This window comes from Triticum urartu, chromosome 1 (assembly GCF_003073215.2).
Source record: "Triticum urartu cultivar G1812 chromosome 1, Tu2.1, whole genome shotgun sequence".
NCBI classification, from domain to species: domain Eukaryota; kingdom Viridiplantae; phylum Streptophyta; class Magnoliopsida; order Poales; family Poaceae; genus Triticum; species Triticum urartu.
In genome coordinates, this window is record NC_053022.1 from 471,378,455 (window position 1) to 471,402,070 (window position 23,616).

Here is a 23,616-nt window from a genome sequence, read left to right on the forward strand (position 1 = left end):
CCGTTGTGGTGTAATACCTTACTCCAGTGTGTGGCGTGGTGGATTGCCTCTTGGGCTGATGATGATGAACAATACAAGGAAGAACAGCCTCGCAAGGGTCTGCTCTTGGCTGGGGCGATGAACTGCTGGGAGGAGTTCAGTCACCCTTCTCTCTCTCTCTCTCTCTCTCTCTCTCTCTGCTCTTCTTCTTCTCCCTCTGATTCTCGATTCCCTCTGATTCTCGATTCCCTCTCCCCTGGGGGCGGCTAGTCCTATTTATAGAGGCCCTGGTCCTCTTCCCAAATATCGAGCGGGAAGGGAGCCAACAATGGCGGGCTAATTTGAAGGGGGACAGCTAGTACCAGCTATCCTGAAAAAAGTAGTCTTCGCCTGCACAAAGCTCTGGTGGTGACGCCATCTTGGGCTCCACAATGACCTCCATCTTGCAGTCCTCCTGGTCTTGTTTTTGTTGCACCGAAATGGCAACCTTTGCGTGATGCCTCGGTACTCCGCGGCTGCGCTTGCCCCCTTTGCACCAAAGAGGAAAGGAGGACACTGCACGGGCTGGCACCCGCCTGGCGCCCTTGGTCGTCATGGCTTGCGTCATGGGCACCTCGTGAGGTACCCCGCCTTGATCTCTCCGCCTCCTCGCGAGCCAGCCTGATGAGGCCGTGCCTGAGGAAGCTCCGCGTCGTTCGCCCCGCGAGGCTTGGCCCCTCGCGAGGGTCTTGGGTCTGTGTTGGTGAAGATGGGACATGCTAGGCCCCCCTTTGAGCCACGCCGCAGGCCGCAGGCAGGCAAGTCTGGGGACCCCCGTTCCCAGAACGCCGACAGTAGCCCCCGGGCCCAAGGCGCGCCTGGACTTGGCCGTGCAGGGAGGCGGAAGGGTGAGGGCGAAGCGCCGCGGGCCCTAACAGCCTGCGGCCTTGGGCTCCGCGTGGCGGTTGATTGGACGTGGGCGTCTCCACTTCCCCATGGCGCCTCGGCAACTGCACGGATTGGACAAGTCCCTGCATGCAAAGCGGGTCATGATTACCTGCGATCGTGGAGGTCGGCGGTTGGCCTTCACCGGCTATAAGTACGGAACGGTGCGCGCCCTTCCAGTCCATCCCTTCTTGCTTCTCCTTCTTCCCGATCCTTGCTCCGTCTTGCTGTGATGGCTCCGATCCGCCGGTTCTCGACGGCAGAGAAGGGAAAGGCTCCCCGAGAGGAACCAGACCCGCTCCCGTCGAAGAAACGGCTCGTCCTCCGTGGCCCGGACGAGGGGGCCCATCAGGTGGTGTCGAGGCCTTGGTGCGAGCGGGCACCGCCGGGGTTCCCGCTTCCCTTGTATGCCCACATCGAGGGCCCTGAGGGAGCTGATGCTGATCACCATGGGCGGCCCCGCCGTCGGCGCCGACGGGTCACGAAGGTGTGGGTCGTCCCCCCTGGGGTCCACACCGAGAGCTCGTGCTCCACGTCGCCATGCCTCCTCAGTCTTGGATTCGCCTTCCTCCCTTCTTCGCCTCCATCGTCCCCCAGGGAGAGCCCCTGGAGCTTTGGCTGCAGCACGCCGGCTGCAGCACCCTCGCGACCAAGGCAGTGGTCGCGGTCGTTGCCCCGGGCGAGGTCTTCATGACTCGAGGCTGGAGCGAAATCGCTCGGGTTTGCAGGACAGGAGGCGCCTTCGCGATCCACTTGGAGTACGACGGTGCTTCGGTGATGTTCTTCAAGGTCTTCGATGCGAATGGGCGCCGGCTGGAGTGCTGCCCCGGGAGAGGTGGCCGGGACCCTGCTACGGCGAGGACTGGGCCCGCCGACCGCTCCCTTGGCGGCTCCTCAGGCGGTGGAGGCGTCGTAGGTTCCAGCGACTCCGGCGAGCTCTTCGCGACTCCGGAGACGAGCGATGACAGCTACGAGCCCCCGAGCTGGCGCCGCTCCTGGAGCAGGGCGGGCTCGTCAGGCCGCCGCTGACTCTGATCTGGATGGGGTTGGCGCCGGTGCTTGATGGCCCATTGTTGATGATGGCGTCTTTTGCAGGGGCGCGTGTAGTTAGTGTCCCTTTAGGATCTGTTCCCTGCAAGGAATCAAAGACGCATCCCGTGGGGGCTTGTAAGGTGCCTGTGATCCTGTTTTGTTAATATAACCCTTGTCGTAGAATTGTGCGAGTTGCTCATTCCGTCTTAGCTCAGTTCTCCCTTTCTAACCTCACGAGCGCTTGGTGCTCTGCGCCGACAGGTCCCAGTCCCAAGGCGGCTTCAGCCGTCGCTGGTATGCCAAGTCGCGATGCCGTGGTCAAGGCCAGGAGGTGAGCGACCCGGGGTCCGGTAAGAGCCCCTGAGTCGCGATGCTCAGGAGGTCCCCTTTGGCGCTCAAGCAGCCGTCGTTCGGTGAGAAAGGAGAGCGGCGTCGCTAACACGGGATTGCATTAGGTGTGGGGATGGTGCCACGGAAGCTGGCGCTTCCGGGTGGTGACTTATCTCGAGAATCAGGGGTCGCTCTCTGGTGTATCGCCGGGTCCGTGCATCGGCAGGCGCGAGGTCCCCGCGTGTCCCTCCCCTCTTGCCTTTGCTCCCCTTTCTGCTCTACGTCCTCGGGTCCTGGCCCTCGAGCGAGTCTCAGCCGTCGCTGGTATGCTAGGTCACGATGCCATGGACAAGGCCAGAGGGTGAGGGCTAGAGAGCCAGTAGGAGCCCTGAGTCGCGATGCTCAGGCACCCCCCCCCCCTTTAACGTGCAAGCGGTTCGCGCGGATGAGAGTGAAGGAGACACCGCAAGGGCCTCGCCTGACGCAGCTCGTTCAGGAGATCCTGTAGACCCATCATAGAAAAAAAAACGAGGGGTTGCCATGACAATTGACAGTCAGCCGTTGGTTCCTTCTGAGGGGTACGAGGCACTGAAGGCTTGACGAGGTGGCGCCGTGCGGGGCTGCCGCGGCCAGAGCTCAGCCATTCAGGTTTGTCGGTGTTGCAGGGATGGACCCATGCGCAAGCGTCGTGCCGTTTGAGAGCAGTTCCGTCAGTTGGCGTCAGTCGAGCGGGCAGCTAGGTCGGCATGGAGAAGAAGAGGTGCCATGGACCGGCATCAAATAATCAAGCATGGTGGGCATAACGCATAACCGGAAATAAATGCAAATGAGATACATGCCGCTGGGTCTGGCCCGAGCGACTTGGGGATGATGCAGCCCGAGGGGCGCCCCCAACAAGGTAAGCTAACAACATGAAAAAAAGGGGTACATGCCGCAGGGACGGACCCACGCGGCCTGGGAATAATGCAGCCCTGGGGGGCGCTCCCAGCTAGAAGTGAAACTTGAAAGATGTCACCTGATGACGTTGAGGACGAAGGGGTGTTGGTGTAGCAGACTCGGTGGGCTGCGGAAGCCGATCCTCACGAGCCCCCAGGCCCGGGGGCCTCAGGAGGCTCTGGATGTGCTGGCGGCTCCCCGCGGACCATCTCCATCTACGCCAGGGCTGCGGAACGCCTAGCCTCTTGTGCCCCCATGATGCCCCTCATGAGGCGCTGGTACGTGGAAGCCGCGTGTGGCAGGCCGTAAGGCATGCGAACATAGCTGTGGGGTGGACCTCAGCAGCGCCCCACTCGCGAGGGCCAGAGGCGCTCTAGAGAGGCGACTCGGTTGAGCCCTGGTATGTCGATGCAGACGCGCAGCCCACCATCCTCGCCTGGATGGGGAGCCACTGCTGGTAGACGGCGGCCGCCTTTCATGACCCTTGACTCCTGTAGCTCCTGAATGGCCTTGCTGACGAACTCCTGAGGGTCTGGCTCTCCTTGCCTTACTCCTTCTTGAGGGAAACGTGCTTCGAAACACGCCTCCATGTGGTGCCCAAGCGCCTCCCTCGTGACCCTAGCCAGGTCGGCGGCCCTCCAGGGGAGAGCCCCCGAGCCCTGCCTGAGGAGGGCGCCGGGCGCGCTTTCCTATGTGATGGAAGGAGGTTCCCCTGGGCAGGCACGGGCCCAGAGGGGCCTGCCTCCTGAGGGGCCGGGCCGGACAGTGTCTTCTTCTTCTTGGGGGCGGTCTCGGGAATCCTCCTGCTTCCGCGATCCGGGTCTTCCAGTGACGTGGCCTGAGAGGCTCGTTCCAGGGAAAACACCGCGTCCGTCTCTTCATAGGGCACCGTGATGACTCCGCCACTTCCTGGCATCTTGAGGACGTTATAGCCGTGGTGAGTTACGGCCATGAACTTGGCCAGCGCTGGGTACCCAAGGATGGCGTTGTACGGCAGGCGAATGTGAGCGACGTCGAAGTCGATGAGCTCGGTGCGGTAGTTGTCGCGTGCCCCGAAGGTGACAGGGAGGTGGACCTCCCCAATCGGGACCATGGAGCCGTCGGTGATTCCGGAGAAAGGCTTGGTTGGCTGAAGCTGGCTGTAGGGAATTTGGAGATTGTTGAATGTTTCCACGGACATGACGTTGACCCCTGCCCCGCCATCGATGAGGGTCCTGGTGACCACCACGTTGCTGATGATTGGGGAACAAAGCATTGGGAGGACTCCGGCTGTAGCCGCACACTTGAGCTGATCTACTGAGCTGAACGTGATGGCGCACGCTGACCACCTGAGAGGGCACGTGGCTTCAAGCCTGGGGAGGACTGCATTCACTTCGCGGGCGAACTGCTTGAAGATGCATTGAGAGGCTGGGGCCTGAGCCCCGCCCAGGATGCAGGCGATCACGCGCGGCTCCTGGAAGCCCCCAGCCCCCTCGTCTTGGTGGCGGTCCTCGTTTCTCCTTGGCTGCGGTGGCAGCGGGGGGAGGCCTGCGTTGCCTTGCGGGCGATCCTTGCGAGGCTGATCCCTCCAGTCTCCCTCGCGAGGCAGGTCTGGCCAGCAATCCTCGCGAGGTTGATCGCGCCACCCTTGGCGCGGGCCACGGTCTTCCCAGCGTCCTGCGTTCCTTCCTCCTCCTCGACCGTAGCCCAGGTCACCGCGGTCGGGGCGACGGCCGATCCTTCCTTCCCGCATGGCTCGGAGCTCTTGACATTCGTTGGTGTTGTGGGTGTGGAGGTCGTGGTACACACAGTACCGGCTGCCCTTGGAAGGTTCGGGCTGATCTCTGCCCCGCTTGGTGTCTGGTTCTGCCGCGAGCACGGCAGCCCCCTTGCGCTTCACATCCTTGGCCTTGGGCTTCTTCTCTTTTGGGTCTGCGGCAGGCAACTCGAGGAGGGAGAGACGTCCTTCCTCAGCCCTGGCGCACTTGGTTGCCAAGTTGAACAGCTCCAAGGAAGTGCACAGGTCTTCATGCATCGCGAGCTCCTCCTTCATCTTGACATCGCGCACGCCGTCGGAGAAGGCTGAGATGATGGCCTCCTCAGTCACCTTGGGAATCTTGAGGCATGCGTTGTTGAAGCGCTGGATGTACTTCTGCAGGGTCTCCCCGGGTTGTTGCTTGATGCGGCGCATGTCGCTCACAACGGGTGGCCAGTCGCGAGTACCTTGGAAGTTGGCGATGAAGCGGGTGAGCATCTCGTCCCAGGAGGAGATCGTGCCTGGAGCCAGGTTCAGGAGCCAGTTGCGGGCCCCGTCCTTGAGTGCCATGGGAAACCAGTTCGCCATGACCTTCTTGTCTCCGTTGGCAGCTTCGATGCCCAGCTCGCAGAGCTGGAGGAACTCCACAGGGTCAGCCGTGCCGTCGTAATAAGGAGGCAGGTCTGGCTTGAACTTGCCGGGCCACGCGACGCTGCGCAGCTCGGTGGTGAAGGCACGCTAGCCTGCTGTGGCCACGGGAGGCCTTGGGTGACGGAGAGCTTGGTCTTGCATGTCCCCACGCGCTGCAGCTGGGTCTTGACGTGCGGGAGCAGGAGCATGGTCGCGACGTGCTAGAGCAGGGAGCGCCCGGGCGGCTTCTTGCGGGCGAGGGACTTCCTGGCAGCTCTGCTCTTGCTGCGCTGGCACCTGACGGAGCGGGTTCCGCCCAGGGGCCACGCGCCTTGGAGCCATGGCGCCTTCTTGAGGAGGAGGCGGCCGGGGCGCCGCCGGAGCTTCGCCGCCCGCGCGGAGCGGGGTGCGGTGCAGCGGAACGGACGGCGCAGGAGAGCCCCCCGCGGCGCGGACGAGCTCGGCGACGCGGTCGAGCCATTCTTCGTAGACGTCGTCGACAGGACGGTAGCGCAGGAGCTCGTTTGCCGCGATGAGCGCAGCTCGAGCCTCCATGGGTGCGCGGAGCACGCGGGACGAAGAACCAGCTGGGGTGAGCGAGGGTGTTGTGGTGCGGCCGTCTTGCCGCACGGACGGATGCTGAGACGATGCTTGCTGCTCGTCCCCCGCCGGGCCGGTGGCGGCGTTGATGGCAGGTGACGGGGAACGGCGAGGACGCCCGCCGACAGGAGCCATCTGGGCGACGCGGGAAGCGAGAGCGGCCCAGCGCTCGGCGCGGGCCCGACGAGGGTCAGACATGGGTGCGATGGTCGGAGGAGAACGGGGCGGTGGAAGATAAATTCCGGTGCACCCCTACCTGGCGCGCCAAATGTCGAATTTCGGGTTCCGGCAGACCCTTGAGGTTCGAACACTGGGGTGCGCGCGGAGATTTCGCCTCCTACCTACCTGCTCCCCTCCGCCTCGCTAAGATCTAAGCTATGTAAAGAACAACACGAGAGACACAGGGTTTATATTGGTTCGGGCCACCGTTGTGGTGTAATACCCTACTCCAGTGTGTGGCATGGTGGATAGCCTCTTGGGCTGATGAGGATGAACAATACAAGGAAGAACAGCCTCGCGAGGGTCTGCTCTTGGCTGGGGCGATGAACTGCTGGGAGGAGTTCAGTCACCCTTCTCTCTCTCTGCTCTTGTTCTTCTCCCTCTGATTCTCGATTCCCTGTCCCTTGGGGGTGGCTAGTCCTATTTATAGAGGCCCTGGTCCTCTTCCCAAATATCGAGCGGGAAGGGAGCCAACAATGGCGGGCTAATTTGAAGGGGGACAGCTAGTACCAGCTATCCTGACAAAAGTAGTCTTCGCCTGCACAAAGCTCTGGTGGTGACGCCGTCTTGGGCTCCACAATGACCTCCGTCTTGCAGTCCTCCTAGTCTTGGTCTTGTTGCACCGAAATGGAAACCTTTGCCAGATGCCTCGGTACTCCGCGGCTGCGCTTGCCCCCTTTGCACCAAAGAGGAAAGGAGGACACTGCGCGGGCTGGCACCCGCCTGGCGCCCTTGGTCGTCATGGCTTGCGTCACGGGCACCTCGTGAGGTACCCCGCCTTGATCTCTCCGCCTCCTCGCAAGCCAGCCTGATGAGGCCGTGCCTGAGGAAGCTCCGCGTCGTCCGCCCCGCGAGGCTTGGCCCCTCGCGAGGGTCTTGGGTCTGTGTTGGTGAAGATGGGCCGTGCTGGGCCCCCCTTTGAGCCATGCCGCAGGCCGCAGGCAGGCAAGTCTGGGGACCCCCGTTCCCAGAACGCCGACACCGCTGTCTTGTGCTGATCGCTGTTCCTTGTAGCAACTGGACTCCTACCGGGTCGGTGTTTTCAACTAGCCCCTGGAGAAGCACCGGTAGCTCAAGGAGCAACTTGCCGCCAAGGAGGAGGCGCTCCATGTCGCCATAGGTATCTTTTCTTGCATGCCCTTCTTAGTGGGGGCGCGCTAGCGCACCCACTCTGTGTAGCCCCCGAGATTCGGGCAAACTACGTAGTAGTTGGGTCGAATCTTAAAGTAGTCCTTTGTTTCCGAGTCTTTGTCACGCGGCCTACTGCAGCTGAGGTGGCATATTGGAGAACCCAGCTGTTCCGAGCCGGTTACCATTACGACAGGCTCATTGCTGGCATTGGCTGGCTTGGGGCCGAGGTGGCGAAGGATAAGGCGAAGGCGAGAGGAGCCCGCTAGGCGCTTGACGAAGTCGGCCGGCTACAGGAGCAGCTGGCGGGCAATAAGAGCCAGCTCGAGGCTGAGGTGGACCGCCTCAAGGCGGAGGCGGCCAAGGTCATGGAGGCGCAACGGGCCCTTGCCAAGGACGACCAGCAACGTGACAAGCTGGCCGATGACAAGGGCCAGCTCCAGGCCGAGGTGGAGGGCCTGAAGGCGCTGGGGACCGCGGTGGAGAAGGCCCTTCAGGCGGAGACCCGTCGCCGTGAGGAGTCCGAGAAGGCAACCGAGGCCAAGGACGCCGAACTAAAGGGGGACCTTGCCAAGGTCGTCGACTTGGAGAAGACGCTCCAAGAGCACGACCGCACCATTGCCAGGGAGCGGCGCGGTACGTTTCTTGAAGCGCATCAGCTAGACGAATCCTTCGCCTATAAGTGCTTTATTTGTGTTATGCCGAGTTGGGAAGCCGTCTTGCTTTTACTTGGTTATTGATTTGTATTGCTCTTCTTTTTGGCAGGGCACTTCCTAGAGACGTGCAGGGTGGCAGAGGAGGCCGTCCGTTTCCAACGTGATCTACAGGGGGAAGTGGGCTCCGGGACCGATCCCTGGGTCGCCTGGACCTTCCCGAAGATCGTGACTGCAGCCGAGGCTCGCCTGCGAGTCTTGGGTGAGCAGATGGGGCGGCTCTCTAAGGCCAGCATGGTGATGACGGTGGCCCTCTGGCCCGGTGCCATCGAGCCGAATAGCTTTACACGACTGGCGCGGCGGTTGGAGGCGGGTCCACAACAGCTCCACGCGTGGCGTGTCTCCGCGGCCCATGCCGGTGCCAAGATGGCGCTTAGTTCGTGAAGTCTTGGCATACGGATCTGGCACTGGACACGCTGATGGGCCAGCGAGCCGGCGTGGAGCACTAGCTGCAAGCAGAGGCTAGACGGATCGCCGCTCGGGCCAGCTATATTGTCGGGTTCGCCATCCATGACGAGTTACGGCCAGAGCGGACGGACGATGGTGGAGTCATCCCCGCTGACGACTATGGCCTACTTCTGGATGGCCCAGAGGGGAGCTCCCAGGAGATGGGCATATATGGCGATGGGGACACCGAGGCGGGAGGCACCGGTGCCTCCGTGAACCGAGAGGCCACCGAGGTGGAGCCGACGGCTGCGCGACCCGGCGCTGGAGATGCCTGAAGCTGAGGTCGTCCCGCCTTCTCTTAGTAGAAAATTCTCTTAGGTAGCAGGTCCACACGCCCACTGGGGGTGTTTGGGTGTAACGTAATGAACTCTGGCCTTGGGCCTCTTTAAATTTATGTTGTAAATATTTCGTGAATGTTTGCGCTTCTGCTTTTCGTCTTTTCAGCCATTTTCTTGCGACCTTCCCCTCTCGGGCCTCCCCCCGCGAGTCAAACGGCCGGGCTTCGGTCCGTGACAAGGAGTTCGACCTATGAGAGGGATGCGTGGTACTTAGGCTTTCAAAACGTTGAGCGCAAGAGAAACACCCACTGGGCCGGCTGGCGGCAATCTGGCAAAGTTGGTTGGTGAGCAGCCGGCCGTGCGGCAACTTAATGTGACGGGGCCGGGTTGGGCAATCCGACGGTCTCCCCTTAGTATTCGTCGCGTGCTGGCGCTTTAGCCCCCTTTTCTTGTCGGCTGACAGCCAAAGCCGGTTCTTGGCGTAGGGCGTCGTAGGGGGCCGTGGCGACCCGAACACGCCAAGAGTTGCAAAGGAAAGTGGCGGGTGATGACCAAGCCGGCCAGCCCCCGAGCCCCCGGGTCGAGCGAGTCAAACCGGTGGTGGCGGTTTTCAAGAGAAATTTTGTGCAAGTGTAGGAGACTCAATAATATTGGTCGGAAAGGGCAGCCCTCGAGCGTCGTTCGGGGACTCCATAGTTTTCATACGATTACAAAAGGCAGTGATACATACGTGCAGATGGCTAACTGTAAAACTAGCGGAGGAGCTCTGCATTCCACGGCCGGTTGTTTCTTCGCCGGCGGTGTCTCTCTTGCGCTTGTTTGACTTGCGGGCATCGATGAGGTAGTAGGCGTTGCGTTGCACAAGGCCTTGCTGACGATGAAAGGGCCTTCCCATGGGGAGGAGACCTTGTGCTGGTTGGCTTGCTGCTAGACGAGTCAGAGGACGAGGTCTCCCTCGCGGAATGGGAGGGGCTTGATCTTCTTGCTGTGGTAGTGCCTCAGGCCTTGCTGGTAGATGGTTGACCAGCTGAGCGCCAAGAGGCGTGCTTTAATACGTCTTCAATGTATCTATAATTTTTTATTGCTCCATGCTATATTATCAACTGTTTTGGACATTATTGATCTTTATTATCGACTTTTATATTATTTTTGGGACTAACCTATTAACCGGAGGCCCAGCCCAGAATTGTTGTTTTTTTGCCTATTTTAGGGTTTCGAAGAAAGGGAATATCAAACGGAGTCCAAACGGAATGAATCCTTCGGGAACGTGATTTTCTCAACGAACAAGACCCGGGAGACTTGGACCCTACGTCAAGACACAAAAGAGGAGGCCACGAGGTAGGGGGTGCGCCTACCCCCCCCAGGCGCGCCATCCACCCTCGTGGGCCCCCTGTTGCTCCACCGACATACTCCTTCCTCCTATATATACCTACGTAACCCCAAATGATCATATACGGAGCCAAAACCCTAATTCCACCGCCACAACTTTCTGTATCCATGAGATCCCATCTTGTGGCCTGTTCCAGAGCTCCGCCGGAGGGGGCATCGATCACGGAGGGCTTCTACATCAACACCATAGCCTCTCCGATGAAGTGTGAGTAGTTTACCTCAGACCTACGGGTCCATAGTTATTATCTAGATGGCTTATTCTCTCTTTTTGGATCTCAATACAATGATCTCCCCCTCTCTTTTGGAGATCTATTCAATGTAATCTTCTTTTTGCGGTGTATTTGTTGAGATCGATGAATTGTAGGTTTATGATCAAGTCTATCTATCAATAATATTTGAATCTTCTCTTAATTCTTTTATGTATGATTGGTTATCTTTGCAAGTCTCTTCGAATTATCAGTTTGGTTTGGCCTACTAGATTGATCTTTCTTGCAATGGGAGAAGTGCTTAGCTTTGGGTTCAATCTTGCGGTGTCCTTTCCCAGTGACAGTAGGGGCAGCAAGGCACGTATTGTATCATTGCCATCGAGGATAACAAGATGGGGTTTTCATCATATTGCATGAGTTTATCCATCTACATCATGTCATCTTGCTTAAGGCGTTACTTTGTTTTCATTAACTTAATACTCTAGATGCATGCTAGATAGCGATCGATGAGTGGAGTAATAGTAGTAGATGCAGGCAGGAGTCGGTCTACTTGTCTCGGACGTGATGCCTATGTACATGATCATACCTAGATATTCTCATAACTATGCTCAATTCTGTCAATTGCTCAACAGTAATTCGTTCACCCACCGTAGAATACTTATACTCTTGGGAGAAGCCACTAGTGAAACCTATGGCCCCGGGGTCTATCTTCATCATATTAATCTTCCATTACTTAGTTATTTCTTTTGCTTTCTACTTTGCTTTTATTTTACTTTGCATCTTTATCATAAAAATACCAAAAAATATTATCTTATCAGATCTCACTCTCGTAAGTGGCCGTGTACGGATTGACAACCCCTTATCGCGTTGGTTGCGAGGATTTATTTGTTTGGTGCAGGTACGAGGGACTCGCGCATAGCCTCCTACTGGATTGATACCTTGGTTCTCAAAAACTGAGGGAAATACTTACGCTACTTTGCTGCATTATCCCTTCCTCTTCAGGGAAAACCAACGCAGTGCTCAAGAGGTAGCAAGAAGGATTTCTGGCGCCGTTGTCGGGGAGTCTACGCAAAAGTCAATATACCAAGTACGCATCACAATCGCTATCTCCCGCATTACATTATTTGCCATTTGCCTCTCGTTCTCGATCCTCCCTCTCTTTCTATATTTGCCTCTTTTTACCCTTTGCACCTTTTGCCATTATGTCTGAAATTGGGGAAATTATTGTTGATATGGACAATAATAATATCATGAAAAATTATGATGCTCCTACTAAAGAACCACCCATCTTACATACAAAAATAAATCCGTGTTAGTAGTGGTAATATTATTGGAAAAGGAGTTATTCAAGATTTCTTTACTTGTGCCGGTGCTTTACCTTCTATGGGTAGTTATATCCTTCATAGAACTAGTAGTCTTGCGGACGCTATTGCCATGCTTGTAGTTGAACTTGAAAGACAATCCATGCACATGCACCCTTGCATACAAAGGATTTTCCTAGAATTTTCTAATATTGAGCATTCTTAAGTTAAGTGTGCCGCTACTATCTTTTTGGCTCATGAGTTTAGATTCATAATAAAAGAGGCCAAATAAATCTTTGCGCATTATAGGGCGGACGCTTGTCGTCCTCCCATAGAGGCCATCCTCTTTGATCAATAAGAAATAATGCGTTTTCAATCTCTAGACTATGTTGCTTTCAATGAAAATCTTAGAAAAAGGGTTCCTACCAATGTTTTAGTTGATAGAATTTTTGAACTTAATGATGATTTGGTTATTCGAAATAGTGAACGAGGATATTCTCTTGAATATAGGCTCACAAAGTTCTGTCAAAAGAATGCTTATAATGATGAATTGGTTGTGCAATACGAAGGACCAAGGGAGGAACCTATACCTCCCAAGGTTGATCTTGGGGACTTTTGCCCCATTAAATTTAGTCCTTTTGATTACTTTTGCTTGCCTCAAAGAAAACTTGCTGCCGAACGTAGAGAATATGAGATGAGTTTTAATGATCTATCTTACCATTATGGCAATACATAGATCTATCCTTGCTTTTTATGCCTAGCTAGGGGCGTTAAACGATAGCGCTTGTTGGGAGGCAACCCAATTTTTTTATTCCTTGCTTTTTGCTCCTGTTTAGTAATAAATAATTTATCTAGCCTCTGTTTTGGTTGTGTTGTTTGCGTTTGATTAGTGTTTGTGTCAAGTAGAACCGTTGGGAAGACTTGGGGAAAGTCTTGTTAATCTTGCTGTAAAAACAGAAACTTTAGCGCTCACGAGAACTGCCGCCATTTTTATTTGGAAAGTGTTATTTAGTTAATTCTTTTTAAGATGATTAATAGATAAATTCCTCATGTCCATCAATTTATTTTAGAATTTTTGGGGTTCCAGATCTTGCGCTAGCTACAGATTACTACAAACTGTTCTGTTTTTGACAGATTCTGTTTTTCGTGTGTTGTTTGCTTATTTTGAGGAATCTATGAGTAGTAAAATAGTTTATAAACCATAGATAAGTTGGAATACAGTAGGTTTAACACCAATATAAATAAAGAATGAGTTCATTACAGTACCTTGAAGTGGTCTTTTGTTTTCTTTCCCTAACGGAGCTCATGAGATTTTCTACTTTAAGTTTTGTGTTGTGAAGTTTTCAAGTTTTGGGTAAAGATTTGATGGATTATGGAACAAGGAGTGGCAAGAGCCTAAGCTTGGGTATGCCCATGGCACCCCCAAGATAATCTAAGGACACCTAAAAGCCAAAGCTTGGGGATGCCCCGGAAGGCATCCCCTCTTTTCGTCTACTTCTATCGGTAACTTTACTTGGAGCTATATTTTTATTCACCACATGATATGTGTTTTGCTTGGAGCGTCTTGTATTATTTGAGTATTTATTTTTTTAGTTTACCACAATCATCCTTGCTGTACACACCTTTTGAGAGAGCCATACATGATTTGGAATTTGTTAGAATACTCTATGTGCTTCACTTGTATCATTTGAGTTATATAATTTTGCTCTAGTACTTCACTTATATCCTTTAGAGCACGGTGGTGGATTTGTTTTATAGAAACTATTGATCTCTCATGCTTCACTTAGATTATTTTGAGAGTCTTAAATAGCATGGTAATTTGCTTAAATAATCCTAATATGCTTGGTATTCAAGAATAGTAAAAACTTTCTTATGAGTGTGTTGAATGCTATGAGAAGTTTATGCTTGATAATTGTTTTGAGATATGAAGATGGTGATATTAAAGTTATGCTAGTTGAGTAGTTGTGAATTTGAGAAATACTTGTGTTAAAGTTTGTGATTCCCGTAGCATGCACGTATGGTGAACCGTTATGTGATGAAATCAGAGCATGATTTATTTTTTGATTGTCTTCCTTATGAGTGGCGGTCGGGGACGAGTGATGGTCTTTTCCTACCAATCTATCCCCCTAGGAGCATGTGTGTAATACTTTGCTTTGATAACTTGTAGATTTTTGCAATAAGTATATGAGTTCTTTATGACTAATGTTGAGTCCATGGATTATATGCACTTTTCTCACCATTCCACCTTTGCTAGCCTCTCTAATACCGCGCACCTTTCGCCGGTATCATACACCCACCATATACCTTCCTCAAAACAGCCACCATACCTACCTATTATGGCATTTCCATAGCCATTCCGAGATATATTGCCATGCAACTTCCCACTGTACCGTTTATTATGACACACTCCATCATTGTCATATTGCTTAGCATGATGATGTAGTTGAAATCATATTTGTGGCAAAGCCACCATTCATAATTCTTTCATACGTGTCACTCTTGATTCATTGCATATCCCGGTACACCGCTGGAGGTATTCATATAGAGTCATATTTTGTTCTAAGTATCGAGTTGTAATTGTTGAGTTGTAAGAAAAATAAAAGTGTGATGATCATCGCATTGTCCCAGTGAGAAAAGGATGATGGAGACTATGATTCCCGCACAAGTCGGGATGAGACTCCGGACGAAAAATAAAAAAAGGAGAAAAGAGGCCATAAAAAAGAGATAAGGCATGAGGGAGTCCTGGATTAGGGGGTCTCCGAACAGCCGGACTATATCCTTTGGCCGAACTATTGGACTATGAAGATACAAGATTGAAGACTTCGTCTCGTGTCTGGATGGGACTCTAGTTGGCGTGGAAGGCAAGCTAGGCAGTACGGATATGGATATCTCCTCCTTTGTAACCGACCTTGTGTAACCCTAACCCTCTCCGGTGTCTATATAAACCGGAGGGTTTTAGTCCATAGGACATAACAAAAAACATACAATCATACCATAGGCTAGCTTCTAGGGTTTACCCTCTCTGATCTCGTGGTGGATCTACTCTTGTACTACCCATATCATCAATATTAATCAAGCAGGACGTAGGGTTTTACCTCCATCAAGAGGGCCCGAACCTGGATAAAACTTCGTGTCCCCTACCATCCGCCTAGACGCACAGTTCGGGACCCCCTACCCGAGATCCGCCGGTTTTGACACTGACATTGGTGCTTTCATTGAGAGTTCCTCTGTGTCGTCGCCGTTAGGCTTGATGGCTCCTTCTATCATCGTTAGCGATGCAGTCTAGGGTGAGACTTCTCTTCCCGGACAGATTTTTGTATTTGGCTGCTTTGCACTGTGGGACAATTCACTTGGCCATCTAGAGCAGATTGAAAGCTATGCCCCTGGCCATCAGGTCAGGTTTGGAAGCTTAAGCTACACGGCCGATATCCGCGGAGACTTGATCTTCAACGGATTCGAGCCTCTGCCTTGTGTGTCACATGGTCATGATGAGTACGATTTAGCTCTACCATCCGACAGTGTTCAGGAGATCACACCTGCAGCCGCTCCGACCCTCAATTCGGAGCCAGTTGCGCCGTCCATGGACGGGTGGATGGACCCCGCCACGGAGGCCTTACCCTCATCGGCGATCGAGCCGAACATCAACCTTACTCTGCGCAGGAGCCGTGTTGACAAACTGCCGGATATCTCCCCGGCCACGGACTCCGAACCGCCTGCGCCCGTTCCTAGCGAATCCGATTGGGCTCCGATCATGGAGTTTACCTCCGCGGATATTATTCAGCACTCGCCCTTTGGCGACATACCGAACTCGTTAAGGTCTCTCTCCTTGTCAGGAGGATCCTGGCCGAACTATGTCCGGCAGGATTGGGATGCGGACAACAAAGAAATTCACGGCCCGCCCAGCACCCACTTAGTAGCCACTGTCGAGGACTTAACCGACATGCTCGACTTTGACTCCGAAGACATCGACGGTATGGACGACGATGCGGGAGATGAAGATGAACCACTGCCCATAGGGCACTGGACAACCACCTCATCATATGATATATACATGGTGGACACACCCAAAGAAGGCAATGGCGACGAGACAGTGGCGGATGACCCCTCCAAGAAGCAACCCAAGCACCGACGTCAGCGGCGCCGCTCTAAGTCTCGCCAAAGCAAAAGTGGTGATACCGGCATAGGAGATAATAACACTCTGGATAGTGCCGAAGATAACAACAATCCCCTCCAGCAAGATTTAGAGCAGGAGGATGGAGGAGTCGGCCCTCCTGAGAGAGCGGCAGATGGAGAAGCGGAGGATGATAATTACATGCCCCCCTCTGAAGACGAGGCAAGCCTCGGCGATGACGAATTCGCCGTGCCAGAGGATCCCGTCGAACAAGAGCGCTTCAAGCGCCGGCTTATAGCCACGGCGAATAGCCTTAAGAAAAAGCAGCAGCAGCTTCAAGCTGATCAAGATCTGCTAGCTGACAGATGGACTGAAGTCCTTGCGGCCGAGGAACATAAACCCGAGCGCCCCTCCAAGAGTTACCCAAAATGCAGGTTGCTACCTCGACTGGAGGAAGAAGCATATGACGCGGCTGATCGGCCACCTCGTGGCCGCGATAGAGAGGCATTCCAGCCAAAAACTCAGCCTGCACCCCGACGCCATTCAAATAAAAAGGCATGGGGAAATACGCCAGACCTGCGAGACGTATTGGAGGACAAAGCAAAACATGCAGGATTAATCTATGGATCATGAGGGCGCGCCACTATGCGAGACGATAAACGTCACGCCGGATACAGTAAAAGTCAATCCGACCGGGCCGAACACAGCGGGTAAGACCCATTCGAGCTGCGTCACGATATAGCCAAATATAGAGGCACCGCACACCCCCTATGCTTCACAGACGAAGTAATGGATCATCAAATCCCAAAGGGTTTCAAAACCGTAAATATTGAATCATACGACGGCACAACAGATCCTGCGGTATGGATCGAGGATTTCCTCCTCCACATCCACATGGCCCGCGGTGATGACTTACACGCCATCAAATACCTCCCACTAAAGCTCAAAGGACCAGCGCGGCATTGTCTTAACAGCTTGCCAGCAGAGTCCATTAGCTGTTGGGAAGATCTGGAAGCCGCATTCCTTGACAACTTTCAAGGCACTTATGTGCGACCACCAGACGCCGATGACTTGAGCCACATAATTCAGCAGCCAGAAGAATCGGCCAGGCAATTCTGGACACGGTTCCTAACAAAGAAAAATCAAATCATTGACTGTCCGGATGCAGAGGCCCTAGCAGCCTTCAAGCATAACATCCACGACGAGTGGCTTGCCCGACACCTTGGACAGGAAAAGCCGAAATCTATGGCAGCCCTCACGACACTCATGACCCACTTTTGTGTGGGAGAAGACAGCTGGCTGGCTCGCAGTAACAACATATCAAAACACCATGGTACTTCGGATACCAAGGACAGCAATAGCGGGTCACATCACAACAAACATAAGCGCCGCATTAACAGCGATAATACTGAGGATACGGCAGTCAATGCCAGATTCAAAGGCTCTAAACCAGATCAGCGGAAAAAGCCATTTAAAAGAAGCACTCCGGGCCCATCCAGTTTGGACCGCATACTCGATCCCTCATGTCAAATACACGGTACCCCTGACAAGCCAGCCAAGCACACCAATAGGGAATGCTGGGTGTTCAAGCAGGCCGGCAAGTTAATTGTCGAAGATAAAGATAAGGGGTCACACAGTGATGACGAAGAGGAGCCCCGGCAGCCGAACACCGGAGGACAGAAGAGGTTCCCCCCACAAGTGTGGACGGTGAACATGATATACGCAACCCACATCCCCAAGAGGGAGCGGAAGCATGCGCTCAGGGACGTATATGCGTTGGAGCCAGTCGCCCCAAAGTTCAACCCATGGTCCTCCTGCCCAATCACCTTCGATCGCAGGGACCACCCCACTAGTATCCGTCAAGGCGGATTCGCCGCACTGGTCTTAGACCCAATCATTGACGGATTTCACCTCACTCTAGTCCTTATGGATGGCGGCAGCAACCTGAACCTGCTTTACTAGGACACAGTGCACAAAATGGGTATAGACCCCTCAAGGATCAAACCCACAAAAACGACCTTGAAAGGCGTCATTCCAGGTGTAGAGGCCCATTGCACAGGCTCAATTACATTGGAAGTGGTCTTCGGATCCCCGGATAACTACCGAAGCGAAGAATTAATCCTCGATATAGTCCCGTTCCGCAATGGCTATCATGCACTACTTGGGTGAACCGCATTTGCGAGATTCAATGTGGTACCGCATTATGCATACCTCAAGCTCAAGATGCTAGGACCCCGGGGGGTCATCACAGTTACCGGAAACACAGAGCGCTCTCTCCGCAAGGAGCACACTGCGGCCCTCGCAGGAGAAGCGCAAAGCAGCCTCTCAAGGCAATCCACCAGTTTGGCATTTCAAGACCCGGACACCTTCAAGCGCGCTCAGAGTAATCGGTAACTAGACCACCTGGCACGACCTGAGCTCGCGTAGCAATGCGGCCCCCACCCCAGTCCCAGCCAAATGGCAAAATCCGTGCCATGCGTACATAATTACGCATTAAAAATACCATGTGCACAGGCGGGGAGGGGGCACCACTACGACACGCCCCAATACGCAGTTTAAACCGCACTAGGGGCGTCCCGCTTTGTTAGTTTTCTCTTTCAGGACTTTAATCTCTGGAAACCCTGTCCGGCAGCATGATCGCCGAACACATGATGCAGCAACCAAGGAAGCAGAAAGCTACGTCACACCATGGAACTCCCAGGTGGATTACGATAACGAGTGAAATATTTGCTTTAATACTATTCCTCAGCTTGCCCTTGGAAGGGACATAGTCCTACCTTTTGCTTATCGCACTATCTGTATCATTCCGCTTTAACACACCTTTTTGAATAAACAATGCATAGCATTAAGACTATTATTGCATTCTTATTTTTTATATATGCGTGTTCATTAATGATGCCTTGCAACCGTACACTTTGGTACGACCAATACACCAGGGGCTTACGTACCCCACAATATGGTGTGAGAAGTCTGAACACTTTCACAAGTGCGGCACCCCGAACTTATAGCATTATATGCATCAGCTCCGAATCATGTCTTTGGTCAAATGTTGGGTTTGCCCGGCTCCTATGTTTTGGTACCTTACGTTCCGCTCTATCGGCTAAGCTAGCACTAGGAGAACTACTGCGATTGTGCCCCGGTTCTGCTGGGCTAAGCACCTCAGTAGAGAAAGCTAAAACTGACTGTTATGATAAGGCGAGAGACTGGTCGCTGTTCGGCGAGGTTTCGAGTCCCTAAAGACTTATGCCGCTTAGAGCGAAGAGCCGGTCCTGTCCAACTTAAAGGCGTGTATCATGCCCCGAATTCGTCCTTCCGAATACCAGGGGCTTTGCCGATATTTAAAATTATAGAATTCTATGGCTAAGTGAGAGTGATAAAGCATTATTAGTCCGGTTGCCTTGTTCGCTGTGCTGAGCACCTCCCTCGAAGGACCCAAAAATGGGGACAAGAGTGCTCAGGTTTATCCCGAACACCCCAGCACTACTGGCATGGGGGCAGAAGCCGAGGACTAGCCATCTCTCAGGTTGGATAAACAGCCAAACAGAAGGTAATATTTTAAATTCAAACAAGTGTTGCATAGCGGATATGAAACAAGTTTTCATCACATACATGATCACATGAGCAAGTTTACTCAAATATTACATCCTTTGGACATTCGTCCGCTACAAGATGGGCACCCTTCAGGACACCCTCATAATAAATTTCGAGGGTGCGATGCTCCTTGCCCTGCAGCGGTCCTTCCTTGATCAGCTTCACGGCGTCTACCTTGGCCCATTGCACCTTCACACGGGCGAAAGCCCGGCGTGCACCCTCGATGCACATGAACCGCTTGACGACTTCCAGCCGTGGGCAGGCATCCATAAGCCGCCTCACCAGGCCGAAGTAGCTGTTCGGAAGGGCGTCGCAAGGCCACAGCCGGACTATAAAGCCCTTCATGGCCTGTTCGGTCACCTTGTGTAGCTCGACCAGCTGCTTCAGTTGGTCGCTCATAGGCACCGGGTGTTCGGTCCCAGTATACTGAGACCAGAACAGCTTCTCCATTGAGCTTCCCTCCTCGTCCTGGTAAAACTGTGCGGCATCCGACACGCTGCGGGGCAAATCTGTGAATGCTCCTGGAGAGCTCCGGATTCGCGTAAGTAATAGGTAATTTACTTTCACATGCTTGCTTTGCATATAGAATGCCTTACCCGCCGCTATCTTCTTCATCGCGTCAATCTCCTGGAGGGCCTTTTGGGCTTCGGCCTTGGCACTCTTTGCGCTCTCGAGGGCCGCAGCAAGCTCAGACTCTCGCGTCTTCAAGTCAAGCTCCAGCGCCTTGTGCTTCGTCACGAGTGCCTAGAGCTCTTGCTGCACCTCGCCCACCCAAGCCTCTTGCCTTTCCCGCTCGGTGCGCTCCTTGGCCGCTTTGTTTTCAGCCTCGGATAGCGCTTGCTTCAGGGTGGCCACCTCGGTCGTGGCCCCTGGCAAATTCACGATGATCCTGTCATTTTTCAATCATGTCTTCTTTTATATATACATATCTATAGACAGGGTATTACTTACCCTTGTTCTCCTCGAGCTTCCTCTTGGCAAGGCCGAGCTCTTTCTTGGACCCCTCGAGGTCCTACTTCAGTGTGGCAACCTCCGCAGTCAGTGCGGCTGAGGCCAGCAGCGAAGCCTGCATATGCATATTGACATACTTATATTGGACTCCTGCGATATTGTTTGATCCTCTGTTCGGCTTTTCTTCGTGAACACCGAACAGAGCATCAGGGGCTACTATCTATGCGGTAATATTTTTCCTATATTTTAAACACTTACCTCAAAGCCTGTTAGAAGGCTGGCACAGGCTTCAGTCAATTCGCTCTTGGCGGACTGAACCTTCTGGACCACCACACTCATAATAGTGTGGTGCTCCTCGTCGATGGAAGCGCTGCGAAGCGCTCCCAGCAGATTGTCCGGCGCCTCTAGATGGATAGAGGTCACCGGCACAGGCGCCTTGCCCCTCTTGGAAGGAGACCGGCTGCCCAAATCCGGAACCGCTGGAGGTTCCGACGCGGTGTTCGACTGAGGGCCGAACTCGGAGCCCTCGGGGGCCTTGTCCCCTCTGCTCCCAGAGTCCGGAAGGTCGCCTTGAGGCGCCTCCGGGACTGTCTCCTCTTGACCCGGTGCCTCTCGAGACAGCACCTCGGTGTTGTCCGCAGGGCAAGGGGTGGTGGCGGTCGGAAGCGGATCGCTATCCATATCCGACGAGCCAAGGGAGCTGTCCGACGATACATCATGTACGAGAGACTCGCGCATAGCCTCCTACTGGATTGATACCTTGGTTCTCAAAAATTGAGGGAAATACTTATGCTACTTTGCTACATCATCCCTTCCTCTTCGGGGAAAACCAACGAGGTGCTCAAGAGCTAGCATGCTTCTTCGAGCAGGTCAACATTGTCTTCATGGGCTTCCTTGGCTTCGGCTTCAGTGTACATCGCGACGCGTGGCGAGTCGAACTCGACATCGATCGGGATGACGGCTTCGGCTCCGTAGATGAGGAAGAACGGGGTGAAACCGGTCGACCGGTTTGGCATTGTGCGGAGACTCCAGAGGACGGCCGGCAACTCATCGAGCCAGCTGCTGTGTGAGCAGACGAGCGGCTCAACAAGTCGTGGCTTGATGCCGGATAGGATAAGGTCGCTGGCCCGCTCGACCTGGCTATTGGACTGCGGGTGTGCCATGGAAGCCAGGTCGAGGCAGATGCCAGAGACGGAGCAGTATGGCGTGAGCACGGCTTTGGCGAAGGTTGTGCCATTGTCCGTGATGATGTTGTTTGGCGTGCCGTAGTGCACCATAATATTTTTGATGAACCAGACGGATGTTGGCCTGTCCAGCTTCCTTATCAGTCATGCTTTGATCCACTTGGTGAACTTGTCCACCGCCGCCAGCAAATGTAGCCGCCTCGAGCGGTCTTGAAAGGCCCCACCATGTCGAGTCCCTAGACCGCGAAAGGCCAGGCGGTCGGGATGGTTCGGAGTGCTGAGGCCGGCTGGTGGCTGCGCTTGCTGAAGCACTGGCATCCCTCACACTTGAGGACAAGCGACTCAGCGTCTTGGAGGGCCATGGGCGATAGAAACCATGGCGAAAAGCCTTGGACACCAGGGACCTTGAGGAGGCATGGTGCCCGCACTCGCCCTGGTGTATGTTGAGGAGGATCTCAATGCCCTTATCTTGCTCGACAAAACGCTGAAAAACGCCGGTGGAGTTGCGCTTGACGAGCTCGTTGTTGATGATGTTGTAGGAAGTCGCCCGGCGCTGCACTTGCTGGGCCTCGGTCTCGTCCATGGGGAGAACCCCGTTCTCCAGAAACTCCGAGATGGGCAGGGCCCATGATGGGGCCGTCACTACGGTGAAGACGGCCACCATGGTGGGTTACGGATGGAAGCCCCCGAGGTGGAGGCAGCAGCCCCGGGATGGGGACGGCGACGGCCGGGTCAAGGATGACGATGGTCGGGTCGAGGATGGCGGCGGTCGGGTCGACGGCAGAAACCCCTGAGTCAAGCTTAGCAGTCGCCGAGCCGGGTTCGGCAACCCCCGGGCCGGTTGGACAGTTCCCGGGCCGGGTTCGTCAGCCCCCGGGCTAGGTAAAGGCACGACCGGGTTGTCCGGGACGAAGATGGACACGGAGTCCGGAGATGGCTTGACGGACGGTTTATGCAGGTGCTCAAGGGAGACACCGGACGGGACGGACTGCAGTGATGAGGTGATCTTGGCAAGCGTGTCGGCGGCCTCGTTCTCTGGGCGCGGGACATGGAGGAACTGCTGCCCTCGAAGAAGTCGGATAGCTTTTGGACGAGGAAGCAGTAGCTTGCCATGTTGGAGTCGCGGGCGTCCCATTCTCCAGAGCACTGTTGTACCACCAAATCCGAGTCGTTGTAACATAGGATACGCCGGATGCCGAGTTCCTAGGCAAGCTGGAGGCCATGCACAAGGGCTTCATATTCGGCGACGTTGTTGGAGGCGGCGAAGTGGATCTGGAGCGTGTACCGAAGCCGATCGCCCTTCGGGGAAGACAACATGATGCCGGCCCCCAGGCCGAGGCGCATCTTGGAGCCATCAAAGTGCATGCACTAGTGTGTTGAATCCGGCGGCGGCGGCAGGTACTGGGTCTGAGTCCATTCGACGAGGAAGTCAGCCAGAGCTTGGGATTTGATCGTGGTGCGGGGTTTGTAGAGGATGGTGTGGCCAGCTAGCTCGAGCGCCCACTTGGCAACCCGGCCAGAGGCGTCCCAGCAACCGATGATCTCACCGAGAGGGGCCGTGCTGACCATGGTAACAACATGCTCTTGGAAGTACTACTTCAGCTTCTTGGCGGTAAAATAGATGCTATAACACATCTTCTGGTAGTGAGGGTGGTTCTGCTTGGAGGTGGAGAGCACCTCGCTCAGGAAGTAGTCCGGGCGCTGGATGGCTTGGATCTTGCCCTTCTTTGGTCGCAATGTAGAGCAACAACGGCTCCTTCTCGGCCGGTATGGCCAGGACGGGTGCATTGGAGAGCATGCCTTGAGGTCCCGAAAAGCTTCGTCCGCCTGGTCATTCCATTCGGACGGCGTCGTCTTCTTCATCAGCTGATACAGGGGCAAGGCCCTCTCGCACAGCCGGCTGAGTAACCGGCTGACCGAGGCCAAGCAGCC